At 46.0% G+C, this 27794-nt stretch overlaps 1 pseudogene; it reads left to right on the forward strand.

Moving 5' to 3' along the window:
• The first annotated feature begins 1744 nt into the window (after positions 1-1744).
• Positions 1745-3404, forward strand: LOC138684598 (uncharacterized; annotated as a pseudogene).
• Positions 3405-27794: the final 24390 nt, after the last annotated feature.

The following is a 27794-nucleotide window of genomic DNA, read 5'->3' on the forward strand; positions in this document are numbered from 1 at the left end:
CTTTTACTGTCAGCACTGAGGAAGGTGGGAAGTGGAAGAGAAATTGGAATGTGCTGGGGGAGCTGGGCAACTGGCTAATGGGCCACACAGTCTCAGGGATATATGAAGAGTTGATCTGAGACTAAAACTGAGATAAGAAATCCCCCAAATGCTCTTAAAAACATATTCTCCCCTCCATTTTTCCTCCTCCTCTTCACTCCTCTGAGTATTTTCTTCTGTCCTTTCCTGATGATTAGGAGAGTGGTCGATCAGAGCTTGGATATCAAGGGAAGCAGATCTCTAGCAGGCTCCTCAGTCCCACCACATTCTTACTGGTTTCACATGTGATGCTTTACCAAATTACAGTGCCAGTGGGGGTAAAAGGACTGGCTTGCCTGAGCTTGGTTCAAAGAGAAACGATGCCATTTGAACATTCACCAGACCAGTTCCTGAAAGAAGTACAGAGGTGCCAGCTGAGCTTTCACAATCCTCTTCATGAGGGGTCAGTGGGCTGGAGAGTGTTGGCAGCAAGGGAGGTTGCAATTCGCTCAGTCTTTTCTCATTCAGCTCAGGTTCCCCAGGTGGTCTGATCCTGTTGGGCACTCGTGCCAGCCCCTGAGGGACTCGCTTGTGGGTGGAAACAGCCAGTGAGCAAAATGGTGCTGGGATCTCCTCCAACTCCAGCATCCACTGCTCATTTAAGCTTCTTCTTTCATCCATCTGTAAAGTGCGATCCACCAGCATCCACATATGCAAACAGCTGGGCTCTGCTCCAGCACAGCCAGGGAGGGGGAAACACCACCAGTTGCAAGGAGAGGGTTTGAGATACTGCTTCAGCGCTCCTCCCATACCACTGCTGGGCAGGGGGCAGCTCAGCCCTGGGAGCTGTAGGAGAACAGGATGACAGGCATGGGGCGGGGCCAACATTTTTGTGTGTTACCATGCTCAGTGTCGGCACCCAGCAGTAGAGTAGACAATTCAAATTGTGATATTCCTACAATTCCTGCAATACTGTTGCCTATTATTATTCTGTTCCTAGCTTGGCACTGGCTTGCCTTGGGAAAATTACACGATCTTTATGTTTGTAAGAGACTGAATTGTTATGTTGAACCTTTTGCCTCAAAGATTGTTAGGTGTGAGGGACTGGCCTGTCATCTCAAGGAACTGTGAACTGCTCATCTCAAGCCCTTTGTCTCTAAGATGGCCTGTTTAAGCAGGACACTCCTCTGTCCATAAGGACGATTACCAGGCCATTGAGGCGTCCAGGGGAGGAAACAGGCTGGAGCTGATCTGGTGTCGATCATGCGAAGGTCATGTGATAGACAAAACCTGCAGCGCATGACATCATCGAAATATGCCCTATAAAAACCCGTAGAGACAAGCTGTGGCGGCCCTTTTTTCACCACCAAAGAATTGAAGATTGAGGACCAATGGGATGCCGCTGGATCCGTGGTGGTGACTATCCTAACAATCCTATCCAAACTGCTTGCTTAATTTCTGCCTTTTCTTCCATTCTATCCTATTGCCACCATTTTCCACTTTTGATACGTTTGATAATAAAAGCTCTTTTGAGTATAAGGCATTTGACCTCATTTGTGTCTTAATCTCGCTCTTGGGATCATATTGAAACCTTCCCCAGCATTGGCTCGCGACATTTAAATTGGCGTCACAGACAGGATCCCTTGAGACGAGAGAGCTGTATTGTTTCCTGCTTTAATACTTGAGACCTCTCAGGAACGTAAGGGGGGCAGGCTTGTGTGTTTGAAACTTTACGTGCTGCCTTCCTGAGACGACTGCTTCCCCGCTTTAATACGTGAGACCTCTCAGGAACGTAAGGGGTGCAGGCTTGTGTTGTGCTGTGTTTGAAACTTTACGTGCTGCCTTCCTGAGACGACTGCTTCCCCACTTTGTATAAGATGAGTGATAGCAAAATTGCCCATCTGGGGAAAGAAGCTTTGTTTGATTTTTTAGAAAAACATAAAGCGCGACCCTCTGTGCTTGAGATAGACTGGGCTCAGGGAAATTGGTATAATTTGCAGAGCATTGTTGATCAGATGGTCGCTTTACAGAAAGATGCTAGAGTGCGGTCAGAGAAAGGAAAAGCAATTGTCTGTGCCGCTCTTGGTGCCAGTCTGGCCGCAGCAGTGGAGGATAGGGATTGCCACCTCACTGCAGAATCTCAAATTATTGAATCCCTCCAAAATCTTGTTCAGTCCCTTATGGGACAAGTGGCGGGATTAAAAGCACAACTTGAAGCAGAAAAGAACCAAGTGAAACATTTGCAAATTGCTCTTAAGGAGCAGCTCCTTGCAGGTACTGTCCGTGAGGAAATTCCTCCAAGATCAGAAACTGGCTACCCCTTTAAGGACCTGCAGGCAGCAAAAGAGAGAGTGGAGAAGTTAGAGCTGCCTTCATTGCGACCTTTAGTCAAAACTGAATATACTTATGATGATGAGCAGGACCAGTTCCCCCAAGTTACAACTAAAGAGGTCTCCTATACTGCCACTGAGTCGGCAAAACTAAAAAAGGAATTTGGCCGAACCCCTAAGGAGTCAGAAACGGAGTATGTGTGGAGAGTATCATTGTCGGGGGGGGGGACGACTAGATTCTGTTAAGCGAAAAGGAGTCAGAAGGGTATTGGGCATAGGGAGTGTTTTTAACTACTGGGAATCACTGTGCCCCCTGGTCTTTAACCCAACGGGCAGCCTATTGGCCGGGGGGTCTGAACCCCTTGGAGAGGGGGGATCCCCTCGCGATTACGGGGACTGTTGATCAATTAGTGGAGAGTGTGCAAAAGGCAGCTTGTCTGCAGATGATGTATGATCGAAAATTGGAGCCTAGGCAGGAGTCCCCGATGATGATGTTGGTGGATCCTGAGCGAATGACTCCCCTTATACGGGGAATCCCTGATTCTCTGAAACCAGTTGGTATACAATTACAAGGAAAGGAACAGGCGATGCCCCAGGGCGCGAGTGTTGGCTGCTTCAGAAGGATTCACGCCTGATCAGCACCGCTGCCCTCCAGATAAGAAAATGGGGAGAAGTGGCCCAGGAGTTAATTAATTACGGGCGCAAGTATGGTCCTGTTAACCCTCCAGCCACCAAAACGGACTCCAGGGGCTTGAGGCGGGCTGAAGTAAAATAGTTCCATGCCCTGGCAGTGATAAGAGAATGCCCCTTGCTAAACCGCCAGGGGGGAGAGATATCCTGAACAAATGTAATACACTGTGGGCACAGGGATACCAGAAGGGGATCCCGCATGACTTAATGGACGGGATGCTAACAGACAAATTGGAAAAATTGGTAACAGGGTGGCCTGATAAATCAGCAAATAGAAAAGTGGATTTTGAGAATACTACTCTTAGCGCACCCTCCCTGATTGATTTATCAGAAACAAATGCCACCCAAGAGCCGGTGGGAAACTAGATCCTTTGCCTTTCGGTGGTGAGCGGGGAGTGGGGGGGGGTGGGGGGAGGGTGAAGGTTGGATGTATATTAGACAGCTCACTGGAAACAGCCGGGGTGATTTACTAATTACAGGCATTGTGGGAACAAGACAAGTCCCGGTCACATTTTTGGTAGATACCGGAGCTCAGATTTCAGCTATTAAAACCAAAGACGCTCCTAATTGCGGAATTGCACCCTCCAAACAGCAGCTTTTTGTGGCAGATGCATTCGGCATTGTTCAGCCACAGGCATTAGCAATGGTCAGCCTGCGATTGCCAGGAGGATAGTGCCACTACAGTGACAATGGTTGTGGGGGAGTTTCCACTTAACCTTCTAGGACTCCATGTTTTAAAAGGAAAGACCTGGATTGATAACAAAAGGAGGCAGTGGTCATTTGGCTTTCCCACAATAGATATTCGGCTGTTAAAAGCCGCACCACTGCTTCCCCCTTCAAAGCTCACAGATGTTAAGCCCTACCCGATACCCTTGGGGGCCAGAGGGGGAACAGCACCTGTGTTGGAGGACTTAAAGGGACAGGGTATTGTGATTCCAACCCATTCTCCTTTTAACCCCCCAGTGTGGCCAGTGCGAAAACCTAATGGCAAGTGGAGATTAAGTGTAGATTATCACAGACTTAAAGCAAATACCAGTCCATTGACAGCTGCGGTACCGAATATTGCTGAGTTTATAGCTACAATCCAGGAATGAGCCCACCTGATTATGGCAACAGTGGATGTTAAAGATATGTTTTTTATGGTCCCTCTGCAAACAGAGGATCAAGACTGCTTTGCATTTACTTGGGAGGGTCAGCAATTTACTTTTATCTGACTCCCACAAGGGTGCAAGCATTCCCCCACTCTAGCTCATCATGCATTAGCGCAGGAGATGATAGAACTAATTCAGAAAGAGGAGGGGGTCAGTGTTTATCAGTACATTGATGACATTCTTGTACGTGGGGATGAAACAGAAAAGGCTCAGAAAACTCAGGATAATATATAATTTCTCACTTGGAAAGCTTGGGGCTGAAAATTCCACCAGAGAGAATACAATCACCCTCAAGTGAAGTGAAGTTTTTAGGAATTTGGTGGAAGGGGGGAATGACATGTATCCCCCCCCTGTTGAGGATTTCCTGGTGGGGTGAGGACATGTGAGCAATCCAGCCTTTAGCTGGGAACGAAGCATAAGCATATAAAGTGCTGAAGTGGACAAGGACTCTGTGTCCTTGTATGCTGGGAAAAGGAAGATAAGAAGAGCCTGACAAACAACTCCTGGATGCCGAAGAATGAGATAAGCAACCCCAAGATGCCTCGTGAAGAAGCTTGAGCAGCCAATAAAGAATAAGATAGCACCACGTGAAACGGAATATTGTCCCAGTCAAAGCATTGTATAAGGCGCATGCATAAGCGCATAGGGTATATAACTGTGCTGAAAGTTGTAGTAAATGGGCTTCACTTGATCACATTGGTCTGTGTGTGATGTCCCTTGTGGATCCTCCGCCGCATTTGGCACTCAAACAGGGACCCTCAGATCAACTCTTTACCGTCTCTGACGAGAATCTCTAGTGCAGCTGAACCAGCAAGGGAGCAGAGAAGGCGGCCAGAAACGATCCCTGCTGCCCCAGCAGGATGGCTTGAGTTTCAGCTAAGCTGGGAAGACGAGGAGGCGTGCGCAAGTGAATAGAAGGTTGAATCTCTCCCTGATCAGGTGAGCAGTCAGAGAAGGAGATGGGGTTGGACAAAGAGCAAGAAGCGGTCATGAAACTCCTTCAATATATTCTCTCTAAGAGAGGACTGAAATGGATAATTCCGTGATAAAAGGGTTGCTTTTATGGGCTGGGGAGAGAGAACTTATTCCGAGTAATTAGTGTGGGTACAGCTTTCGAGCTTAGTACCTGGGAAGCTATCTGAACCTCCCTATGGGATGAAATTAGTGACGGGTCTAAGGAAGTTAAAGGTCTTGCAACTTTATGGAAATTGATTAAGACAACTGCAAGAAATGAAAGCAGATCGTAAAGCTGCTGCGTCTGCTTTTGCTTACGGTCAGAAGAACCAGAAGTGAGGGGGAGATATTCATCCTCACGAAAGGGTGAGCCAAGAAGGCAAGAGAACGAAGATTTTGGCCGTGTGCCAGCCCTGCTTTCTCCCCCCCCCACACACCCTGCCCGCCCGCCCTCCCCTCCATCCGCCTGCCCTGGCGTGTGTCAGCTGGCCATGGAGCGGCTGCCGCCAGCACCCCCACCACCCCAGGCCCCCGGGCAGCACCGTCCGTGCCCCCGCCGCCGCCCTTTAATCCATCCCGCCTCTCGAAGCTGAAGCCACCGTGCCCTCAATAGACGCGGAGCCGCCTGTAATAGCCGCTGCAGACGAGAGGGAGAGGCATTGGAGGGGAGTAATAAAAAATGCCCTTGTGGAAGGGACTATGCTCCAGGCATTCCCAGTTGTTGTACAAAATAATGGACAAAAAAAATGGGAGGCATTTCACTGGAAAGTTCTTGAGAAATTAAGGACTACTGTGAATCAGTATGGAATCCGCTTATTGATAAAGCCAGTAAGAAACCCTCGGTCAAGTGTTTTAATTGTGGTAAACTTGGACACATTAAGAGCCGATGTAGAGTTTCTGCTAACAAAAAGACAGTGCAACAGTTGTAAGAAAGATAACCATACCACCCAAGAATGCAGGACGAAGGGAAACTTTACACCGAGAGCGTGAATACCCCTCGCATGACAACACAAATGCAAGGGGTTTGGGCTGCCAGCCCTCAGGCAGCCTTGCAACTACCAGATCCGCCACTGCAGGAAGCTCTGGAGTGGACATGGAAACCGCAGTAGACATTACCTTGGTGGATGCAGGAGCCCACTTGGTAGATAGCAACATAAAGGGACCATTGGGGTTTGGGCTTAGTGCATTTTTAATGGGGCGATCTTAAACAGCTCTAAAAGGAATTCTGGTAGTCCCAGGGCTTATTGATGCAGATTATTGTGGGACTGTGAAAATTATGATTCATGTTTTAATCCCTCCTGTTGCTATTCGTAAAGGTACCAGAATAGCACAATTAGTTCCATTCAGGTCGTGTGTTCCAAACCCAGGTGAAGTACAACGTGGAGATGGTGGATTCGGCTCCACAGGGAAACCCCAGGTATACCTTGCCATGGACATAACAAAAGGTAAACCAGAAAAGGTAGTGCAATTGGAAGGGCCTGACGGAGTTATCGTCAAGAAACCGACGACAATCAATACAGGAGCTGATGTTATGATTATTTCATGATGCATTTGGCCTCCATCATGGCCATTGATCAATCCAAATTTTGGCATTGCAGGGATAGGGGGCACACAAGCCACCTTAGTAAGTCAGCTACCCATTTGTGTTCCCCGACAGTGAACACGTTACGATGCGTCCGTATATCATGACTACCCCAAAGGAATTGTTTGGCCTCATAGGCTGTGATTTATTGAGCCAAATGAAGGCAATGTTACTGACCCATCCTCTTTAGGAGCAGTCACTGAGGGGCAGCCAGTCCTGAAAATTAGCTGGAAAACAGATGAGCCTGTTTGGATTGATCAGTAGCCGCTAAATTCTGAAAGGCTGCTAAAAATACAAGAGTCAGTTGAGGAGTAATTGAGAGCGGGACATGTTGTTCCTTCTACTAGTCCATGGAATACACCAATATTTACCATTCCCAAGAAAAGTGGGAAATGGAGACTGTTACATGATCTCAGAGCTGTGAATGCGGTAATGCGTAGTATGGGAGCCCTGCAGCCAGGTTTGCCATCTCCAGTTATGCTTCCAGAAGAATGGGATTTGTTAATTATAGATCTAAAGGATTGTTTTTTCACCATTCCCTTGCACCCAGATGATGCTGAACAGTTCGCCTTTTTGGTAGCATCGATTAATAAGGCAGAGCCCTATAAGAGATACCATTGGGTTGTGTTACCGCAAGGAATGTGCAATTCCCCCACGATGTGTCAGGTGTATGTGGCCTGGCCATTAGAGCCTGTAAGAAAGCAGTTTCCTCAGTTGATTATTTATCATTATATGGATGACATTTTGATAGCGGCAAGGAACTTGCCACATGATGAACTTTTAAATCAATTACAGGACACCTTAAGCCATCGTGGATTAATAATCGCTCCTGAAAAGGTGCAAAAGGCAGCACCTTGGAAGTATTTGGGGTGGCGCATAGATGCTAGCAATGTTAAACCTCAGAAGGTTCAAATAACATCAGAAATTTCAATGGTGCATGATGTCCAGAAGCTTGTGGGAGATATCCAGTGGGTGCGGAATCTTTGCAGTATCACTAATGACGATATGGCCCCTTTGGTAGAACTCCTGGGTACGAGCGCATGCACAGATGAGAAACGGGAAATGACAGGAGAACAGCAAAAAGCCTTAGAATATATATCAAAGAAAATTGCATTTAGCTTTGCATCCAGATGCAATGAGGATTTACCGATAATATTGATGATCATTAATACAGGGGACTCTCAGAGACAACACCCTTATGAGGTAATTTGTCAGTGGGACACAAAGCGCTCAGATCCCTTGAGAATTCTGGAATGCGTCTTCTTGGCCATGGGACTCGACAAATCTATTGTAACCCAATTGGAATTATTTGCACAACTGATAATGAAGGGAAGAACGAGGATTATAGAGATTGCAGGGACGGAACCAGAAATGTTGCTGGTACCTCTGGTAAAATGGTATTTGCAATGGGGAATTTGGCATTCTGTAGCATTACAAGTGTCATTAGTGGGGTTTGGAGGTACGATAAGTAATCAATATCCAAAGCATAAGTTGTGGTCACTATTTGGAACAGCAAACCTTTGAGCGAAAACCATGGAGGTTGGAAACACCTGTACACGGGGTAACAGTGTTTACCGATGCTGCGAAAAAGACAGGTACGGCCGTCTGTACGTGGAAAGATGCTAACGATCAGTGGTGTGACCATGTTGAAAAGGGAGAGCCTGGGGATTCTTTACAGATGTTAGAATTAAAAGCGGTGATTTGGGCACTGCAGCATTGGGCTAAGGAGCCGTTGAATATCGTATCCGATTCTCTTTATGTAGTCAGGGTGGTACAAAGGATGGAAAGAGCAATGGTAAAGGAGGTCACAAACAAAAGATTGGGAATGTTGTTTTTGTCATTACTACGCTGCTTGAATTCTCGGAGTGTAGAGTATTTTATAACGCATATAAGAAGTCATCAAAAACTACCAGGTTTGTCAGAGGGAAATGACAGAGCTGGTTGCAGTGGCATGGGAGCCTCCTCCAGGGAATCGTTTTCAACAAGCACGGCAATCACATGCGTTCTTGCACCAACCCGCTAGGATGTTAGCAAAGCAATTTGATTTACCACTCTCTGATGCCCAAGGTATCGTCAAAGCATGCCCCGATTGTCAAAAGAAGGGGCTGGGCTTGGGCTGTGGGGTTAACCCATGAGGTATCTTACCATTACAGTTGTGGCAAATGGATGTCACCCATGTCATGTGGTTTGGTGCAAAGCGTTATGTACATGTGTGTATTGATACCTATCCTGCTGCCATGTGGGCCACAGCACAAACTGGAAAAAAGGCCTTACATGTTGAATGACATCTTCACGCTTCTTTTGCAGTGCTGGGTGCGCCTAAAGAAATTAAGAAGGACAACGGCCCGGCTTATGGTTCTACACGATTTGCTCGATTTTGTAATTTGTGGGGAATTCACCATGGTACAGGCATTCCACATCTTCCCACAGGAAAGGCTATTGTCGAACAGGCCAACCAAACCCTAAAGAGCATGCTGCAAAGACAAAAGGGGGGAACCCAGGGCTTACTGCCAGAGGAGCGATTGGCCAAAGCCTTATTTGTGCTAAATTATCTTAGATTGACAGGTGATCACAAAGACCCACTGATGGTAGTGCATCATGCCCTTTTACAGGCGGAAAGGATGCAACAAAGTACAGGAATCATGGTAATGTATAAGGACCCAGAATCCAGGCAATGGTGCGGACCAGCAGAAGTAAAACTTACTGGGAGAGGGTATATGTGTCTGCTTACAGATCGAGGCATTCGCTGGATCCCAGCCAAGTGGGTCAAGCCATGGCTTCGCACTGATGCTGGGCCCGGAATCATCCCAATGGCAACTGGCACGGTACCAGCGGATGCTGGAGCCACTGATCCGACAGATTCCGACTAACAGAGTATTACACTTTAGAGGACTAGCAGACATGGAGTCCTTAAGAGAGGTTTTTGGTTAAGGCATTATAAGGAAGTATATGATTTATCACTTGTAGAAGACTTAGGACAGCATGCCTTATTGTATATAGAACTTGCATTAGGTAGAAAGTGTGTTAAGCATAATTTGATTAAACATAGTGTGATTATGGGAAGACAGTGTGGGGTAAACGTAAAAGTTAGCTAAAGCCAAAATTAGGGGTAAGGTCATGGTTTTAGTTAAGAATCTAGAAACAGGGCAATGGGAAGGTCCATTTCCATTAATAACCTGGGAAGGAGGTTATGATTGTGTTTCCACAGATACAGGCCCACGACAGACTCCAGCTCGATTTGTATGACCATCATCATCTGGAACATCCTAGACGGTGTGGCAATATGAATACCACCTCAGCCAAAAACTAACGTAGAGGTCACCTTGGCCAACATAACAGGTCAAGATTCTCTGTGCATTGCAACCGCATCACAAAGCCCATGAACCAATAGACAAGATAGCTAAGACTTGTGCAGCGTGCCTGTCCAGCGAGCGCATGCATCATAGGTTGCAACTGAGGCGGATTTTGGCACCCGCTGGCCATGTGTGCTGAAATCCGTTCCTCTGCAAATGTATAAATACCAGGATTTTCCAAAGAGCATGGGGCTGGTGTACGGCAAGGCCATCATTGCCTCCGTGGGGACGCCCACGGAAAGCTGGCACCTACTGATTTCTGGGCTGAGTTTGTGGAGCAAGACGGCATGAGAATGTACAGATAGCCCATCTTCCTCACAGTCCTCGGATGGACGTAGTCATGGATACCTCCGCAAACCAAAGAAAACATCTGGTGACCAGATAAGATTGCTTATGCCTCAGTACAGTAACTAACGGGGTAGCTTAAAGAGTTGTGTCGCATGGGCATTGTTGTAGTTATTGTGATTTTAGCTATTGTAATAATTTTACCTTGTTTAGCTTATTGAGAAAAATGGCATCCCGAGTTATTAATCAAGCCTGGATTGCTCAAAAAACAAAAAGGGGGAATTGTTGAGGATTTCTTGGCTGGGTGAGGACATGTGAGCAATCCAGCCTTTAGCTGGGAATGAAGCATAAGCATATAAAGTGCTGAAGTGGACAAGGACGCTGTGTCCTTGTACGCTGAGAAAAGGAAGATAAGAAGAGCCTCACAAACAACTCCTGGATGCTGAAGAATGAGATAAGCAACCCCAAGATGCCTCACGAAGAAGCTTGAGCAGCCAATAAAGAATAAGATAGCACCACGTGAAACGGGATATTGTCCCAATCAAAGCATTGTATAAGGCACATGCATAAGCGCATAGGGTATATAACTGTGCTGAAAGTTGTAGTAAATGGGCTTCACTTGATCACATTGGTCTGTGTGTGATGTCCCCTGTGGATCCTCCGCCGCACCCCCCGACACACCTTCCTCATTGGATCAGATTAAAATGCCAGAGTCAAAAAAAGATTTGCAGCACGTACTAGAATTACTTGTGTTTTGGAGGAAACATATACCTGACTTTTCAATTATTGCAAGACCCCTGTATGACTTGTTGCGAAAAGGGGCTCAGTGGGAATGGACTAAGCCCCACAAAGAGGCATTGCAGTTGCTAATTTTTGAAGCAACTGCCCATCAAGCTCTCGGTCCTATTCATCCCACAGACCCTGTCCATATTGAATGGGGATTTGCCAAAAGTGGGTTATCAATCCATTTATGGCAAAAGGGCCCCGAAGGACCCACTCAACCTATTGGGTTCTATTCTCACAGTTTTAAGGTTGCAGAAAAAAGATATACTGCTTGGGAGAAAGGTTTGTTTGTAGTCAGTTTAGCCTTGAGAGAGGCTGAACGGACTATTCGACAGCAGTCCATAGTGCCTAGAGGCCCATTTAAAGTAACCAAGACAGTTTTAGCAGGAACTCCGCCCCCTGACAGAGTGGCTCAGAGAGCCTCTGTACAGAAATGGTATGCCCAGATAGAGCTTTATTGTGACATTTTTACTGTGTCTGAGGGGGCAGCAAAGATGTTAACCATTCAAGAGGAAACAAGCCCAGACAGAGAAACACCTGAACTTCCTCCTGTAATACAAGTGGCCCCCCCATTTTCTGAACAATTGCAGAATGTTTGGTTTACTGATGCTTCCTCTAAACAAGAAGGAAAAACTTGGAAATATCGAGCTGTAGCATAGATGAGGACAAACAAATAATCACCGAAGGGGAAGGTAGTGCTCAAGTAGGGGAATTAGTTGCAGTATGGAGTGTTTTCCAGCATGAAGCTCAATCTACCTCTCCTGTCTATATCCATACTGATTCCTATGCTGTATTTAAAGGCTGTACTGAATGGCTTCCATTCTGGGAACAAAATGGGTGGGAAGTCAATAGGATACCTGCATGACAGAAAGAAAAGTGGCAAGATATTCTAGCCATTGCTAGACAAGGAAAATTTGCAGTAGCCTGGGTGGCTTCCCATCAACAGGATAGCACCCGCGTTAGCCAGTGGAATGGCAAAGCTGATGAATTGGCCCAATTAGCTCCCCTCCAGAACACCCCAATAGCAAAAAACTGGGACCGATTTTTAGAATGGCTACATGTAAAAAGGAAACATTCGGGGATCAAAGATCTCTATTGTGAGGCCCAAGCTCGAGGTTGGCCAGTGACCAGGGAAGAATGTAAAACTTGTGTGTCTGCCTGTGAACAATGTCGTACCCGCTTGGAAAGACACCCCCTGGAAGGTGACCCCCCCCCTATACCTAAGGGAGGGGAAAGGGTTGTGGGAGGCTTGGCAAGTAGACTACATTGGCCCCTTCCAAAAATCAGAAGGAAAGCATTATGTGTTAGTGTCCCAATCCAATATCGGGGGGGGGGGCGGGGGGCGGTCTTAAACGATCCCAAGAGCGAGATTAAGACACAAACAAGGTCAGATGCCGTACAACCTTACAAGTTTTATTTCCTATAACAACTGATAATAGTGACAGGACAGAGGGAAGAAGAAAGGAAAAAGAGGTAGGCCTAAGCAAGAAAACGGGAGAGATGCAGCAAGACTAGTTACCACCACCACGAAGCCAGCAACGTCCCGTTGACTCGGTCTCAGTGCAGGTGATGGGGGTCCAGGTTCCAGGTTGCAGCAGACAGACGATGACGAGTCCCAGTTTCAAGCACTGATTATCAATCCCTTGCAGTTCCTTTCAGTTCCTTTTTCCAATCACTTGCAGTTCCTTTTTTGAGGGAGGAGTACACAGTTTTTCTGAAGAGTTCAGCCATTTCCACAGAGACTGCTAGCTTCAGGCAGATATGGTGATTTCTTCAGGGCCTTCAGCACATACTCCCCACAGCAACAGGATGCTGAGGCTAGCAAACAATCAGCAAAGTTGAGACAAATATAGTCCAACACAATCTCTTACAGTCTCTTACACCACCCCATGGCTCGACATTGCTGTCCTCATGGTGGCATGAAAGATAAGGATATAGAAAATGAAAGAGGGAAAAAAAGTGCATAATACAACGATATAATCAAGTTAACAACTTTCTATCAAAATGACTTAACATAACGTGGCAAAAGAAAAACCAAAGGTTAAAATAAGATGATTTGGCTTTCAAAGCCTTATTTTATGTTAATACAATATTTCTACATTAAACAACAACATGAACAAACAACAATATTATACCAATCATCCTAATTATAACATTTCTAAGTAAGTTAAACAACAACATCTAATATCTAACAACATCTACTTAACATCAACTAACCATTATAAATTTAACTAACTCTACAATATCAAAACATACTATAAATTGATTTAAAGGTTGCAAAGAATCAGTAGAAAAACATGACGGCAGTTTACATGGTGAACATTTACAAGGACAAAAAAGAAGTATTAGAATAACTATTAAGATAACCGTTATCAAAGCAAAGGCTATATAGTAAATTGGAATCAACGTGAACACATACTCATACTCCGTCATTTTTTTGGCAACATACCACAAAGTGGTCACAGCCCTAACAGTCCATGCCTTTGGCTACCCTGGTCTGCCGGTGTTGGGGTCCGCACACATGGTGGGAGAACCACTTTCCGCGCCCCCTTATCCTAGGGTGCATGCGTCATCTCGATCTAGAAACTTCTATCCCAGATCCAAACAAAGGTGAATGAACAACAACACTTTAACCTAACATATTTAACCAATATATAAACACATACAAGACAAACACATACATACCACAAGAGAAAATATAGCAAAAGCTAATGAAGCAACTGCCACAAAATTACTAATCTGAGTAAACACGTGTCTAAATAATTGATACAGTTGTGCATTTTGATTGATAAACAACATGAATCTGTTTTACACTATCAGGCAAGGCAGTAGATACAAATTGCATGTTAGATACAACACATTGGATTAATTGAATAAAACAAGGAATAATACTTGGCAAAAACATCAAAGCGACAAATGCACATAACAGATAAAACAGAGGCTGCTTTACCCATGGTGCTCTGGGTAACCAAGACCATAAATCACTGTTCCAGCTGTCCTATGTATGAAAGGAGACATGGGCTAGTTTCCTAATATCTGTGGTCAGTTGAAGAACTACTTCACCTACATCATCTATTTCCAAACAACAATTAGAGACATTTAATTTCCTACATACTCCTCCCTCTTCAGCTAGTACGTAGTTCAAAAGCATGCCGTGTTAAAGGATTGCAGTGCGCATCTGTTGAGATTGTTGAGTTAAAAGATCTATAGCATTAACGGGTTTATTGGTAATAATTTCTAAGACTGCTTGCAATCGAATTATGCAGTTTAAATTGTAAATCGGTTCTTGTGCCCCTGCTATTGGTTCATTGGGATTCCAAGTGGCAGGCCCATAATGCTCCATTATTCTTTCGGGGGGCCACTCATTTTCCCCCTACTTTTGTGTTCCACCTATTTTAACGTCAACAGATTGCTTGCTACATGCAATCCTTTTGTCCCTTAAATTATCATATAATCTTACTCTCAATCGAGGACCACCCGCCTCTGGAAGAAGGAGAAACAGAGGTCGGATAATCCCTATATAACAAATCCCTGACCAATTTGCTGGTAGTTGTTTGTAGGCAGTATGTCCACAAATCCAATAATGGCCTTTTTTGGCTTTGGCACCATTAGCAAATGGTCCAGCTGCAGCCCTTGGCAATTGGAAATAAGTCGTGTTCTCATTTCCCAAAGGGCTAAAAAAGGTCCTTGGCCTGTTGTTGTTTGTCTGGCCGGTACAATACCAGGCACCAGTGTGGTTTTTCCACTCACAAATTTGATGATAAATATGGTTTCCAGGCCATCGGAGAAAGAAGGTTTCATTTTTGTTCGACCAAAACCCTTTGAACCCTTTGTTGCATCTGGCTTCATCAAGCCACATCCATATTTAAACACCTCTATCTTCATTAACCAATTTATGTGTGAGTGTCCATTGACACCTGCTTTCTCTGACATTGACCCCACCCTTCTGCGTGCGATTTAAACAATATCTACCCACAGTAGGAAATTGAATTGGCCATGTTCCACTATCATCCCAGGTGGTGCTATCAGTTTCACTATAATTACTTACGATTTGTGCTGCAGTGAGGGGTGTGGAGGTCCATGGCCAGCTTGACAAACCTAGAGGTCCTCTACAAACCAACAGTGACTCAGATTAAAGGTTTGGCTTACAGCTTTTGCTAACAAAACAAATTCGTTATCCTTAAAGGGATCATATGGGTTGGGGGGAGGTGGGGGAATTGGCTTCCCTTCACCCTCATAGGTAAATCCCCAACATAACATAATTAAAAATAACATCATCTGTTCCTCTTCTGTGGGTACATCTGGGTCACTTGCTTCTTTCTGAAGATGAAACAAAAAACAAACTCGCATCTCAGGTTAGAAAGAGGGAACAATCCATCTAGTATGAATCTTATGAATTTTTCCACAGGCATCTTTTGCCTTCCAGGTATATTTGTTAAGGGGTGTGTCCAACACCAGTGGCACTGTGCCCACTGTGGGAAGTTCGACCAAGACAGGTTGTCCTGGGAAATGAGGTGGGTTGCCAGGGTGATCAGGGCCATGTGGGGCTGGCATGATTGTTGGAGCTTTTGGACAGAATGCTGTGATCTTTGGACATCCATTTACTCCCCAGTGACTATTAACACTGGTCACTGCATCCCACATTCTCTCAGCCTGTCGGAGTGGGAGACGGTCCCGGAGTAATGATGGAGTCTCAATATGAGTATGGTCGTTCTCCTTTATTTCAGGGTTTTACAGGGTTTATATAGAAAAAAGGTGATAGCACGCGCTAGCTATAACGTTATTATTGGCTAAGCTTCTATGCCCACGTGCCTTATACAATACTCTAATTGGTACGATACCCCGTTTCACGCGACACTATCTTATTCTCTATCGGCTGCGCAAACTTCTTCACGAGGTGTCCAGCAGTTACTGATCTCATTCTTCAGCATCCAGGTGTTGTTTGTCAGGCTCTTCTTATCTTCCTTTTTCCCAGCGTACAAGGACACACCGTCCTTGTCTGCTCCAGTATTTTGTAAACTTATGCTTTGTTCCCACATAACGGCTGGATTACTCACATGCCTTCGCCCAGCCAAGAAATCCTCAACAATTCCCCCTTTTTGTTTTTGAGCAATCCAGGCTTGCTTAATAACTTGGGACGCCATTTTTCCTTAACAAGCTGAACAAGGTAAAATTATTACAACAGCTAAAATCACAATAATTACAATAGTGCCCATAATTCTTCGAGCCAACCCATTACCCCTAATGACCCAAACCATGAGGACTACGAGGAATATGAACCATCCATACATTCTTGTGCCGTTTTGCTCCACGAACTCAGCCCAGCAATCAGTAGGTGCCAGCTTTCTGTGGGCATCCCCAAAGAGGCAACAATGGCCTCACTGTACACCAGCCCGATGCTCTTCGGAAAATCCCGGTATTTATACATTTGCAGAGGAATGGGTTTTGGCACACGTGGCCAGTGGGTGCCAAAAGTCTGCCTCGGTTGCAATCTATGACGCATGCGCTCGCTGGCCAGGCGCGCTGCATGAGTCTTAGCCATCTTGTCTATTGGTTCGTGGGCTTTATGATGCGGTTGCGGTGCACAGAGAATCTTGACCTGTTATGTTGGCCAAGGTGACCTATACATTAGTTTTTGACTGAGGTGGTATTCATATTGACACACCATCTAGGATGCTCCAGATGATGATGGTCATGCAAATCAAACAGGAGTCTGTCATGGTCCTGCATCTGTGGAAACACAATCAACCTCGTTCCCAGGTTATTAATGGAAATAGACCTTACCCCTAATTTTGGCTTTAACTAACTTTTACGTTTACTCCACGCTGTCTTCCCATAATCACACTATGTTTAACCAAATTATGCTTAACACACTTTCTACCTAAAGCAAGTTCTACATACAATAAGGCATGCTGTTTTAAAAACCTCTCTGAAGGACTCCATGTCCGCTAGTCCGCTAGTGTTAGTCGGAATCTGTCGGATCAGTGGCTCCAGCATCCGCCGGTGCCGTACCAGTTGCCATTGGGACAATTCCAGGTCCAGCATCAGTGCGAAGCCATGGCTTGACCCACTTGGCTGGGATCCAGCGAATGCCTCGATCTGTAAGCAGACACATATACCCTCTCCCAGTAAGTTTTACTTCTGCTGGTCCGCACCATTGCCTGGATTCTGGGTCCTTATACATTACCATGATTCCTGTACTTTGTTGCATCCTTTCCGCCTGTAAAAGAGCATGATGCACTACCATCAGTGGGTCTTTGTGATCACCTGTCAATCTAAGATAATTTAGCACAAATAAGGCTTTGGCCAATCGCTCCTCTGGCAGTAAGCCCTGGGTTCCCCCCTTTTGTCTTTGCAGCATGCTCTTTAGGGTTTGGTTGGCCTGTTCGACAATAGCCTTTCCTGTGGGAAGATGTGGAATGCCTGTACCATGGTGAATTCCCCACAAATTACAAAATCGAGCAAATCGTGTAGAACCATAAGCCGGGCCGTTGTCCTTCTTAATTTCTTTAGGCGCACCCAGCACTGCAAAAGAAGCGTGAAGATGTCATTCAACATGTAAGGCCTTTTTTCCAGTTTGTGCTGTGGCCCACATGGCAGCAGGATAGGTATCAATACACACATGTACATAACGCTTTGCACCAAACCACATGACATGGGTGACATCCATTTGCCACAACTGTAATGGTAAGATACCTCATGGGTTAACCCCACAGCCCAAGCCCAGCCCCTTCTTTTGACAATCGGGGCATGCTTTGACGATACCTTGGGCATCAGAGAGTGGTAAATCAAATTGCTTTGCTAACATCCTAGCGGGTTGGTGCAAGAACGCATGTGATTGCCGTGCTTGTTGAAAACGATTCCCTGGAGGAGGCTCCCATGCCGCTGCAACCAATTGGTCAGCTCTGTCATTTCTCGTTTCTCATCTGCACGTGCAGTCCTACGAAAGAGTTCTACCAGAGGGGCCATATCCTTATTAGTGATACTGCAAAGATTCCGCACCCACTGGATATCTCCCACAAGCTTCTGGACATCATGCACCATTGAAATTTCTAACATTGCTAGCATCTATGTGCCACCCCAAATACTTCCAAGGTGCTGCCTTTTGCACCTTTTCAGGAGCGATTATTAATCCGCGATGGCTTAAGGTATCCTGTAATTGATTTAAAAGTTCATCATGTGGCAAGTTCCTTGCCGCTATCAAAATGTCATCCATATAATGATAAATAATCAACTGAGGAAACTGCTTTCTTACAGGCTCTAATGGCCAGGCCACATACACCTGACACATCGTGGGGGAATTGCACATTCCTTGCGGTAACACAACCCAATGGTATCTCTTATAGGGCTCTGCCTTATTAATCGATGCTACCAAAAAGGCGAACTGTTCAGCATCATCTGGGTGCAAGGGAATGGTGAAAAAACAATCCTTTAGATCTATAATTAACAAATCCCATTCTTCTGGAAGCATAACTGGAGATGGCAAACCTGGCTGCAGGGCTCCCATACTACGCATTACCGCATTCACAGCTCTGAGATCATGTAACAGTCTCCATTTCCCACTTTTCTTGGGAATGGTAAATATTGGTGTATTCCATGGACTAGTAGAAGGAACAACATGTCCCGCTCTCAATTACTCCTCAACTGACTCTTGTATTTTTAGCAGCCTTTCAGAATTTAGCGGCTACTGATCAATCCAAACAGGCTCATCTGTTTTCCAGCTAATTTTCAGGACTGGCTGCCCCTCAGTGACCGCTCCTAAAGAGGATGGGTCAGTAACATTGCCTTCATTTGGCTCAATAAATCACAGCCTATGAGGCCAAACAATTCCTTTGGGGTAGTCATGATATACGGACGCATCGTAACGTGTTCACTGTCGGGGAACACAAATGGGTAGCTGACTTACTAAGGTGGCTTGTGTGCCCCCTATCCCTGCAATGCCAAAATTTGGATTGATCAATGGCCATGATGGAGGCCAAATGCATCATGAAATAATCATAACATCAGCTCCTGTATTGATTGTCGTCGGTTTCTTGACGATAACTCCGTCAGGCCCTTCCAATTGCACTACCTTTTCTGGTTTACCTTTTGTTATGTCCATGGCAAGGTATACCTGGGGTTTCCCTGTGGAGCCGAATCCACCATCTCCACGTTGTACTTCACCTGGGTTTGGAACACACGACCTGAATGGAACTAATTGTGCTATTCTGGTACCTTTACGAATAGCAACAGGAGGGATTAAAACATGAATCATAATTTTCACAGTCCCACAATAATCTGCATCAATAAGCCCTGGGACTACCAGAATTCCTTTTAGAGCTGTTTAAGATCGCCCCATTAAAAATGCACTAAGCCCAAACCCCAATGGTCCCTTTATGTTGAATGTGTACTGCGGTTTCCACGTCCACTCCGGAGCTTCCTGCAGTGGCGGATCTGGTAGTTGCAAGGCTGCCTGAGGGCTGGCAGCCCAAACCTCTTGCATTTGTGTCGTCGCACGAGGGGCCTTCGTGCTCGGTGTAAAGTTTTCCTTCTTCCTGCATTCTTGGTGGTATTGTCATCTTTCTTACAACTGTTGCACCATCTTTTTGTTAGCAGAAACTCTACATTGGCTCTTGATGTGTCCAAGTTTACCACAATTAAAACACTTGACTGAGGGTTTCTTACTGGCTTTATCAATAAGCGGATTCCGTACTGACTCACAGCAGTCTTTAATTTTTCAAGGACTTTCCCGTCTTTTTTTTTTTTTTTCTCCCTCCCTCTGGTCCGCAGCGGCTACTGCGGGCGGCTCCGCGTCTATCACGGGCGCAGTTGGTTTCACCGTCTCTGGTTCCGAGAGGCGGGATGGATTAAAGGGCGGTGGCGGGGGGGCAGATGGTTCTGCCCGGGGGCCGGCGGCAGCCGCGGCTGGCGGCGGCCATTCCATGGCCAGCTGACACGCGCCGCTGCAAGGCGGCGGGGGGGGGGGGCGGAAAGGGGGGATGGAGGGAGGGGAGTGCGGTGGTTCTTGATCATCTCCCAGGCTTCCCTCATCCTCAGAGGAGGAAGGCCTGGTGTCTATTACCGATACTGACCGGGGCTGAGATTCCCTGTTGTTTAGGATCGCACTGTCCTGTTTCTGGGTTGCCAGGTAGCTGACGCTTTCATAGGGGCAACAACCCCTCTAGCAGTTTTCGTGGTTCCCGAGTCGAAAATACGTGTGGACTCAGGAATAGTAGTCTCAGTGTCCAACTTTGAGGAGGCAGCCTTGGCCATTTTTTTTTCTGCTATCATTTGTAGAAGGTGATGCATTACTTCTTGCCAAGTCTGTCCGAAAGCTTTTGCAGTACGACTCCCCTTAATCGTCTCGTCCCACAACTTATCTCCCAGTTCATGCCACTCGTGACACTGAACACAGTCTCAGGAGTCTTAAAACATCCTCTCTCTTTTCCCCAATGACAGAGCTCTTGGAGCTTCCATGTGCTCACACTGGCCTCTCGCTTTGCGAGAATTAACAGTGTGAGTGCCGCTTCACGATCCATAGTAAATAAAAGCAGTCTTACCGGTGCAGCTCCAAACTGGTGCACGCAGTTGGATCCAGCTCTCTGCCCAAATTCTCGCAGATGCCTTCCTGCTCCGCCCCTCCCATCTCCGTCTGCTCCGCGGAGTCTTGTGAGCAGATTTGAGAAGCCCTCCGTCTGTTCTCGGCCCAGTTATAACAGATTTGAGGGTCCCTGTTCAGGTGCCAAATGTTGGGTAGAGCGGCCGGAGTCAAGAATCACACTCAATATGAGTTAACATCTTGCTCCTAATTTAATCAACTTGATGAGTTGTTTTACCGTTGTCTCGATCCCTCTCTTAGAGGGGATACTTGCGGGCCACGTCGCTGCAGCTTCTATTTCCATTGCTGCACCTTGTCCTCTGGGAGACGAGAGGCCACTTCAAACCGTTGTCTGCTCTGACTATGCACCCAAGCAGCACTTCTCCCAGCCGTTTAGTTTTCCCACTCCCCTCCTCTCGCTGCTTACCGCAGTCTCGGAGAATTCAGTCATGCAGAACCATCCTCTGCTACCAGATGTCGGAGTGGGAGATGGTCCCGGAGTAACGATGGAGTCTCAATATGAGTATGGTCGTTCTCCTTTATTTCAGGGTTTTACAGGGTTTATATAGAAAAAAGGTGATAGCACGCGCTAGCTATAACGTTATTATTGGCTAAGCTTCTATGCCCACGTGCCTTATACAATACTCTAATTGGTACGATACCCCGTTTCACGCGACACTATCTTATTCTCTATTGGCTGCGCAAACTTCTTCACGAGGTGTCCAGCAGTTACTGATCTCATTCTTCAGCATCCAGGTGTTGTTTGTCAGGCTCTTCTTATCTTCCTTTTTCCCAGCGTACAAGGACACACCGTCCTTGTCTGCTCCAGTATTTTGTAAACTTATGCTTTGTGCCCACGTAACGGCTGGATTGCTCACATGCCTTCGCCCAGCCAAGAAATCCTCAACATCAACCCATCCTGGCTTATGCGGTTTGAGGAAATGTTTTAACAGACCATTGGTTCTTTCCACAATTCCCTTTGCTTGTGGGTAATACGGAGTATGAAACACCCATGAAATTCCCTCCTGGGCTGCCTATTCCTGGACCACTTAGGCTGTGAAATGTGAGCCGTTATCTGATTGGATTGACTGTGGTTTGGGGAAAATTCCAAACCATTCTTTCAGAGCCTTTATTGTGTTTTCTCCTGTCACCCTAGCACTAGTCTGGATACTATCCCCACACCTACCAGTATGTAATACTTTCCCTCTGACCCTCGAAAGGGACCGATGTAATCAATCTGCCAGGCCTCCCATAGGCCTTTTCCCTCTCTTAAATGCACCCTCCAGTGGGTGTCTGTCCAAACGGACGCAGCATTGTTCACAGGAAGACATACAAGTTTGACATTCTTCCCTGGTAACTGGCCACCCTCAGGCTTGTGCCTCACAACAGAGGTCCTTAACTCCTGAATGTTTCTGTTTTACATGTAGCCATTCTAACAGACATTCCCAATTTTCTACTATCTGGGTGCTTTGTAGGGGAGCTAGCCAGGCTAGCTCATCCACTTCGGCATTCCATCGGCTCACCGGGGCGTCATTTTGTTGATGAGATGCTACCCATGCTACTGCAAATTTCCCTTGTCTGGCAATGTTAAGAATATCTTGCCATTTTTCCTTTTGCTATACAGATATTCTACTGACCTCCCATCCATTTTCTTCCCAGAATGGAAGCCACTGAGTGCAACCTTTAAGCACAGCATAAGAATCAGTATAGATATAGACAGAAGAAGCAGATTGAGCCTCATGTTGAAAAACGCTCCACACAGCGATTAGTTCTCCTATTTGTGCACTACCTTCCCCTTTGGTAATGATCTGTTCCTTGGTATCTACTCGAAGTGCCACAGCTCGATATTTCCAAATTTTTCCTTCTCGCTTTGACGAGGCATATGTAAACCAGACATTTTGCAATTGTCTAGAAAATGGAGGAGCTACTTGTATTACAGACAAAAGCTCAGGTGTTTCCCTATTTGGGTTTACCTCATCTTGTATATTTAACACTTTCGTGGCTCCTTCAGACACAGAAAAATTTCACAATAGTGTTCTATTTGTGCATACAATTTCTGCACAGAGGCTCTCTGAGCCACCCCATCGGGGGGGAGTTCCTGCCAAAACTGCTTTGATCACTTTAAATGGACCTCTGAGCACTACAGGTTGTTGCTGGATGGTCCATTCAGCTTCTCTCAGAGCTAGACTAACTACAAATAGACCTTTTTCCCAAGTTGTATACCTGTTTTCAGCATCTTTAAAGCTACGAGAATAAAAAACAATGGGCTGAACAGGCCCCTCTGGACCCTTTTGCCACAAATGGATTGACAGTCTAGTCCTGGCAAACCCCCACTCAATTTGAAGCGGGTCTGTTGGGTGAATGGGACCAAGGGCCTGATAGGCATTCACTTCAAACACCAACAGCTGTAAAGCCTTGTCATGGACCTGAGTCCATTCCCACTGAGCTCACTTTCGCAACAAGTCATACAGGGGTCTAGCAATAATTGAGAAATCAGGAATATGTTTCCTCCAAAACACAAGCAACCCTAGTGCATGTTGTAAGTCTTTCTTTGATTACGGCATCTTGATCTGATCAAGAGAGGAAAGGGTATCCGGTGGGATACATGTCATGCCTCCTTTCCACCAGATTCCTAAAAATCTTACCTCTCTTGAAGGGGTTTGTATCTTCTCAGGTGGAATTGTCAACCCTATACTTTCTAAATGGGTGATGATGTCCTTCTGGGTTTCTCTAACTTCTTCTACCTGACTCCCTCCTATGAGCACATCATCTATATATTGATAGATCTTTACCTCTGCTTTTATGGGAATTGTTTCCAGCTCTTGCGCTAGAGCATGGTGAGCCAGCGTGGGGGAGTGCTTGTATCGTTGAGGCAGTTGTGTAAAGGTGTACTGTTGTCCTTCCCAGCTGAAGGCAAAGCGATCCTGGTCCTCAGGTTGTAAAGGGACCATAAAAAAACATATCCTTAACATCAGTTGTTGCCATGACAGGGTGGGATTGTTCCTGAATGGCAGCTATCAATTCAGCAATGTTTGATACGGCAGCAGTTAGTGGACCTGTGTTGGCATTGAGCCTCCTGTAATCTATTGTCAATCTCCATTTGCCATTTGGTTTTCAGACTGGCCATGCTGCAGAGTTGAAGGGGGAGTGAGTGGGAACTACAACCCCTTGTTTCTTTAAATCCTCCAGAACTGGCATAATTCCTTCACTTGCTCCTAGAGGCACTGGGTAGGGTTTGACATTTTTCAGTTTGGAAGGGGGGAGGCTAAGTGCTGCTTGCAATAGACGCACCTCTGTGCCGGATGTTTTGGCCAATTGCCTAATCTGAGGGACACCAAAAGACCATGAGTTTCCCTGGGTGTCACGCCACTGTCTACTCTTCAAAACATCTATACCTAGGAGATTAATCTGGAAAGATCCTACGGCCACCATGGTATTGACAGGGTTTTCCTTCCCTGGCAACCATAGTGTCACCAGAGTCATAGGCACTGATTCTGTTTTTCCCAAGGCATTTAAGACAATCAGATTTCTAGATGGAATCGAGATTCCACATTGTTCTGCTTCAGTCCGCCTCAGCACAGTAATTTGTGCCCCGGTATCAATTAAAAAGGTCACCGGTCTTTTCCTTGGTCCTACAGCAACAGTAATCAGTAAATCCCCTTTTGTATTGCAGGTGAGTTGTCTAACAAACATCCATCCTCTGCCTCCCCCCTTCACCTTTGGGGGGCAGAGGGTCTAGTTTCCTGCCACCTTCTTCTCCCTAGCCGGCTCCTGCTCAAGGTCTATCAAGGGTGGGGCACTAGGGGTTGGTTTGGAAATGGCCCTTTGCCCTGACCAATTCTGCACAAGTTGCTCCAATTTTTGGGTCAGGAGTCCAACCATCAAGTCCTGGGGAATGCCTTTCTGAAGCCCTAGCTGCCACAGTCCCTGTCAAGTTAGGGGTCTCTTTTCCAGGGGGTAATTGCTGTCCACTAAGTCATCGTATGATCCTGTTTTCAGTTCTTTGAGACAATCCCCCAACCGGGCCATATAATCAATTCCTGAGCTATCTCTCCCCATGTCCTTACTTTTCTCCCTGACTGCTGATGATCAGGGGACACTTTCCCCTCCAGAGTGGCCATAATTCTTTCTCCATTGGGGGTGTTTTGAATCCTCCCTTGCAATTGAATCCTGATGGGTTTCAAAGAGTCGTGAAGTCCCCGTATCAGAGGAGTCATCCTCTCTGGGTCCACAGGCATCATCATCAGGGAGCACTGGTGGGGCTTGAGCTCCCGATCATACATCATCTGGAGACATGCTGCCTTTTGCACACTTTCCACTAACTGATCCACCGTACCAGTTATGGTAAGGGGATCTCCCCTCTCCAAGGGGTTCAGCCCTCCAGCCCAATATGCAGCTCTCTGAGTCAATGACCATGGGGCTCGGCGATCACCAGTAGTTAGAAACACACCCGGACCCCGATATCCTTCTGCTTCTTTCTCTGACAACAAAATTCCCTCCCCTCCTGACAAAGACACTCTCCACACATAGTCTGTCTCCGATTCCTTTGCAGCCCTTGCAAAATCTTTTTTCAGCTTTGCTAATTCAGTTGCTGTAAGTGGGACTTCTTTAGTGATAACCTGAGGACGGTCATCGCTATCATTCTCATACACATACTCTGTTTTAATCAGTGGATACATATGTGGGAGGCTTTCTACGGTTTCTTTTGCCCTCTGCAAATCTCCTTGGGGGTAGATTTGCTGTATCCCTTTCTCCTCAAGTGTCACTTCTACCTCTGCCTGTGTATCCGCCTCTCTCAAAAGTTGATTCCTCAATTCCTCCTTTAATATCACATTTTGGTTCCTTTCCTCCTCCAACAATTGTTAACTTTCTTTCAATTGTTCCTGCAAATTTTTGATTACCATCTGCAGGGAGTCTATTACATTATCAGTTTGAGAAGACTTCTGCTTTCTCTCTTCCACCGCAGCTGCCAGACTGGCTCCCAACACCGCACAAATTATAGCTTTTCCTTTCCCTTTCTTAATCTTAGCTTCCTTCTGCAAGATTCTTATCCTATCCACCACACTTTGTGGTTGAAACCAGTGGGTTTTTGGCCAATCTTGTCCCTGGAGTGAGGGGCGAGATCGGTGTGCCTCTAAAAGATCATAAAATTTATCTATTCCTTTGACCCGTGAGGGCACAAAAATCACAAACATCAACAGTTTTCTGAGCATCCATTTTCTCTAACATAAAGCGGGGGGGTGGGGCGGTCTGTGTCCTGAGAGGGTCACAACTTAACAACATATTCCCCCTATTCGCTCTCAGAAGGGCACACTTTAAAGTTACAGACCAACACAAAGGAGGGGGTTGCTTTCTGAGAGGGTCCCACAGTAGTACCAAATTCCCCCTTTTCACTCTCAGAAGGACACACTTCAAAGTTACACACTAACTCAAAGGAGGGGGTTACGTCCTGAGAGGACCACACATGAGTATCCAAGTTCCCCATGTTCACTCTCAGGAGTCAGACTGCACATTAACACAAAAATTCCACAACAAAGTAGTACAGCACTCTCATCTCTGGGTATCCTGTCTGTGACGCCAATTAAAAAAATGTCCCAGTCCAATATCGGGGGGGGTTCTTAAACGATCCCAAGAGCGAGATTAAGACACAAACAAGGTCAGATGCCGTACAACCTTACAAGTTTTATTTCCTATAACAACTGATAATAGTGACAGGACAGAGGGAAGAAGAAAGGAAAAAGAGGCAGGCCTAAGCAAGAAAACGGGAGAGATGCAGCAAGACTAGTTACCACCACCACGAAGCCAGCAACGTCCCGTTGACTCGGTCTCAGTGCAGGTGATGGGGGTCCAGGTTCCAGGTTGCAGCAGACAGACGATGACGAGTCCCAGTTTCAAGCACTGATTATCAATCCCTTGCAGTTCCTTTCAGTTCCTTTTTCCAATCACTTGCAGTTCCTTTTTTGAGGGAGGAGTACACAGTTTTTCTGAAGAGTTCAGCCATTTCCACAGAGACTGCTAGCTTCAGGCAGATATGGTGATTTCTTCAGGACCTTCAGCACATACTCCCTACAGCAACAGGATGCTGAGGCTAGCAAATGATCAGCAAAGTTGAGACAAATATAGTCCAACACAATCTCTTAGTCTCTTACAGTTAGTTGGAGTTGAGATAGTGTCAGGCTTAGTCCAGGCCGAAGCCTTTGCCAGAGGTACTGGGGAAAACACAGTGAAAGCTTTGAAAGAGTGGTTTGGCACTTTCCCCAAACCTCCAGTCGATTCAGTCGGATAATGGTTCCCACTTTACTGCTAACATAGTCCAAGATTGGGCAACCCAGGAAGGGATCTCGTGGGTACGCCATACTCCATATTATCCACAGGCAAACGGAATTGTGGAAAGAACGAATGGCTTGCTGAAACACTTCCTCAAGCCGCATAAGCCTGGACGGGCTGAACGGCTACGGGATGAAGTGACTAGCGTTAACAGTCGTTGGGGAGTGAATGGGTGCCCAAAAATTACAGCATTTTGCCCAAAGACCCCAACCATTATGCCAGCCCCAGATAACCTGGATCATTCCAGAAATCCATCATACTTTCTGGGCCAACAAGTCTTAGTTGAACTCCCCACGGTGGGAACCGTAGCTCTGGTACTGGAAACACTGATGAATAAGTATGCTTGGAAAGCAAAAGATGCTTATGGAAAGGAACATAAAATCAATACCAGGTGGATTATTCCATCCTTCTAATAACAATTTGCTTCCGGTTCCTTAGAACGAACTGAGTCTGCTTTTTCTTTTCTCTTTCAGATGAAGACTCTGGAGCCTGCCTGAGGGAATATGTGAAGCTGTTAATCGTTTGTGTAGTTTTGTCAGTGATTGCTTTGTTAATATTTATAGGATGTTTGGTATACCACCGCAGATGTTGTTTTGGTCGACTATTGTTGCCGCCTTTAATATCTGGGGAAATTCCTGTGCCCCTCTTTTCGGCTCGAAGTGGCAAAATGAATTTGTGACTGTAAGCCAGGAAGTGGCCAACACTTTTAATCTGACTAATTGTTGGGTATGTGGTGGACCTTTA

Source organism: Haliaeetus albicilla, chromosome 3 (assembly GCF_947461875.1).
Source record: "Haliaeetus albicilla chromosome 3, bHalAlb1.1, whole genome shotgun sequence".
NCBI lineage: Eukaryota > Metazoa > Chordata > Aves > Accipitriformes > Accipitridae > Haliaeetus > Haliaeetus albicilla.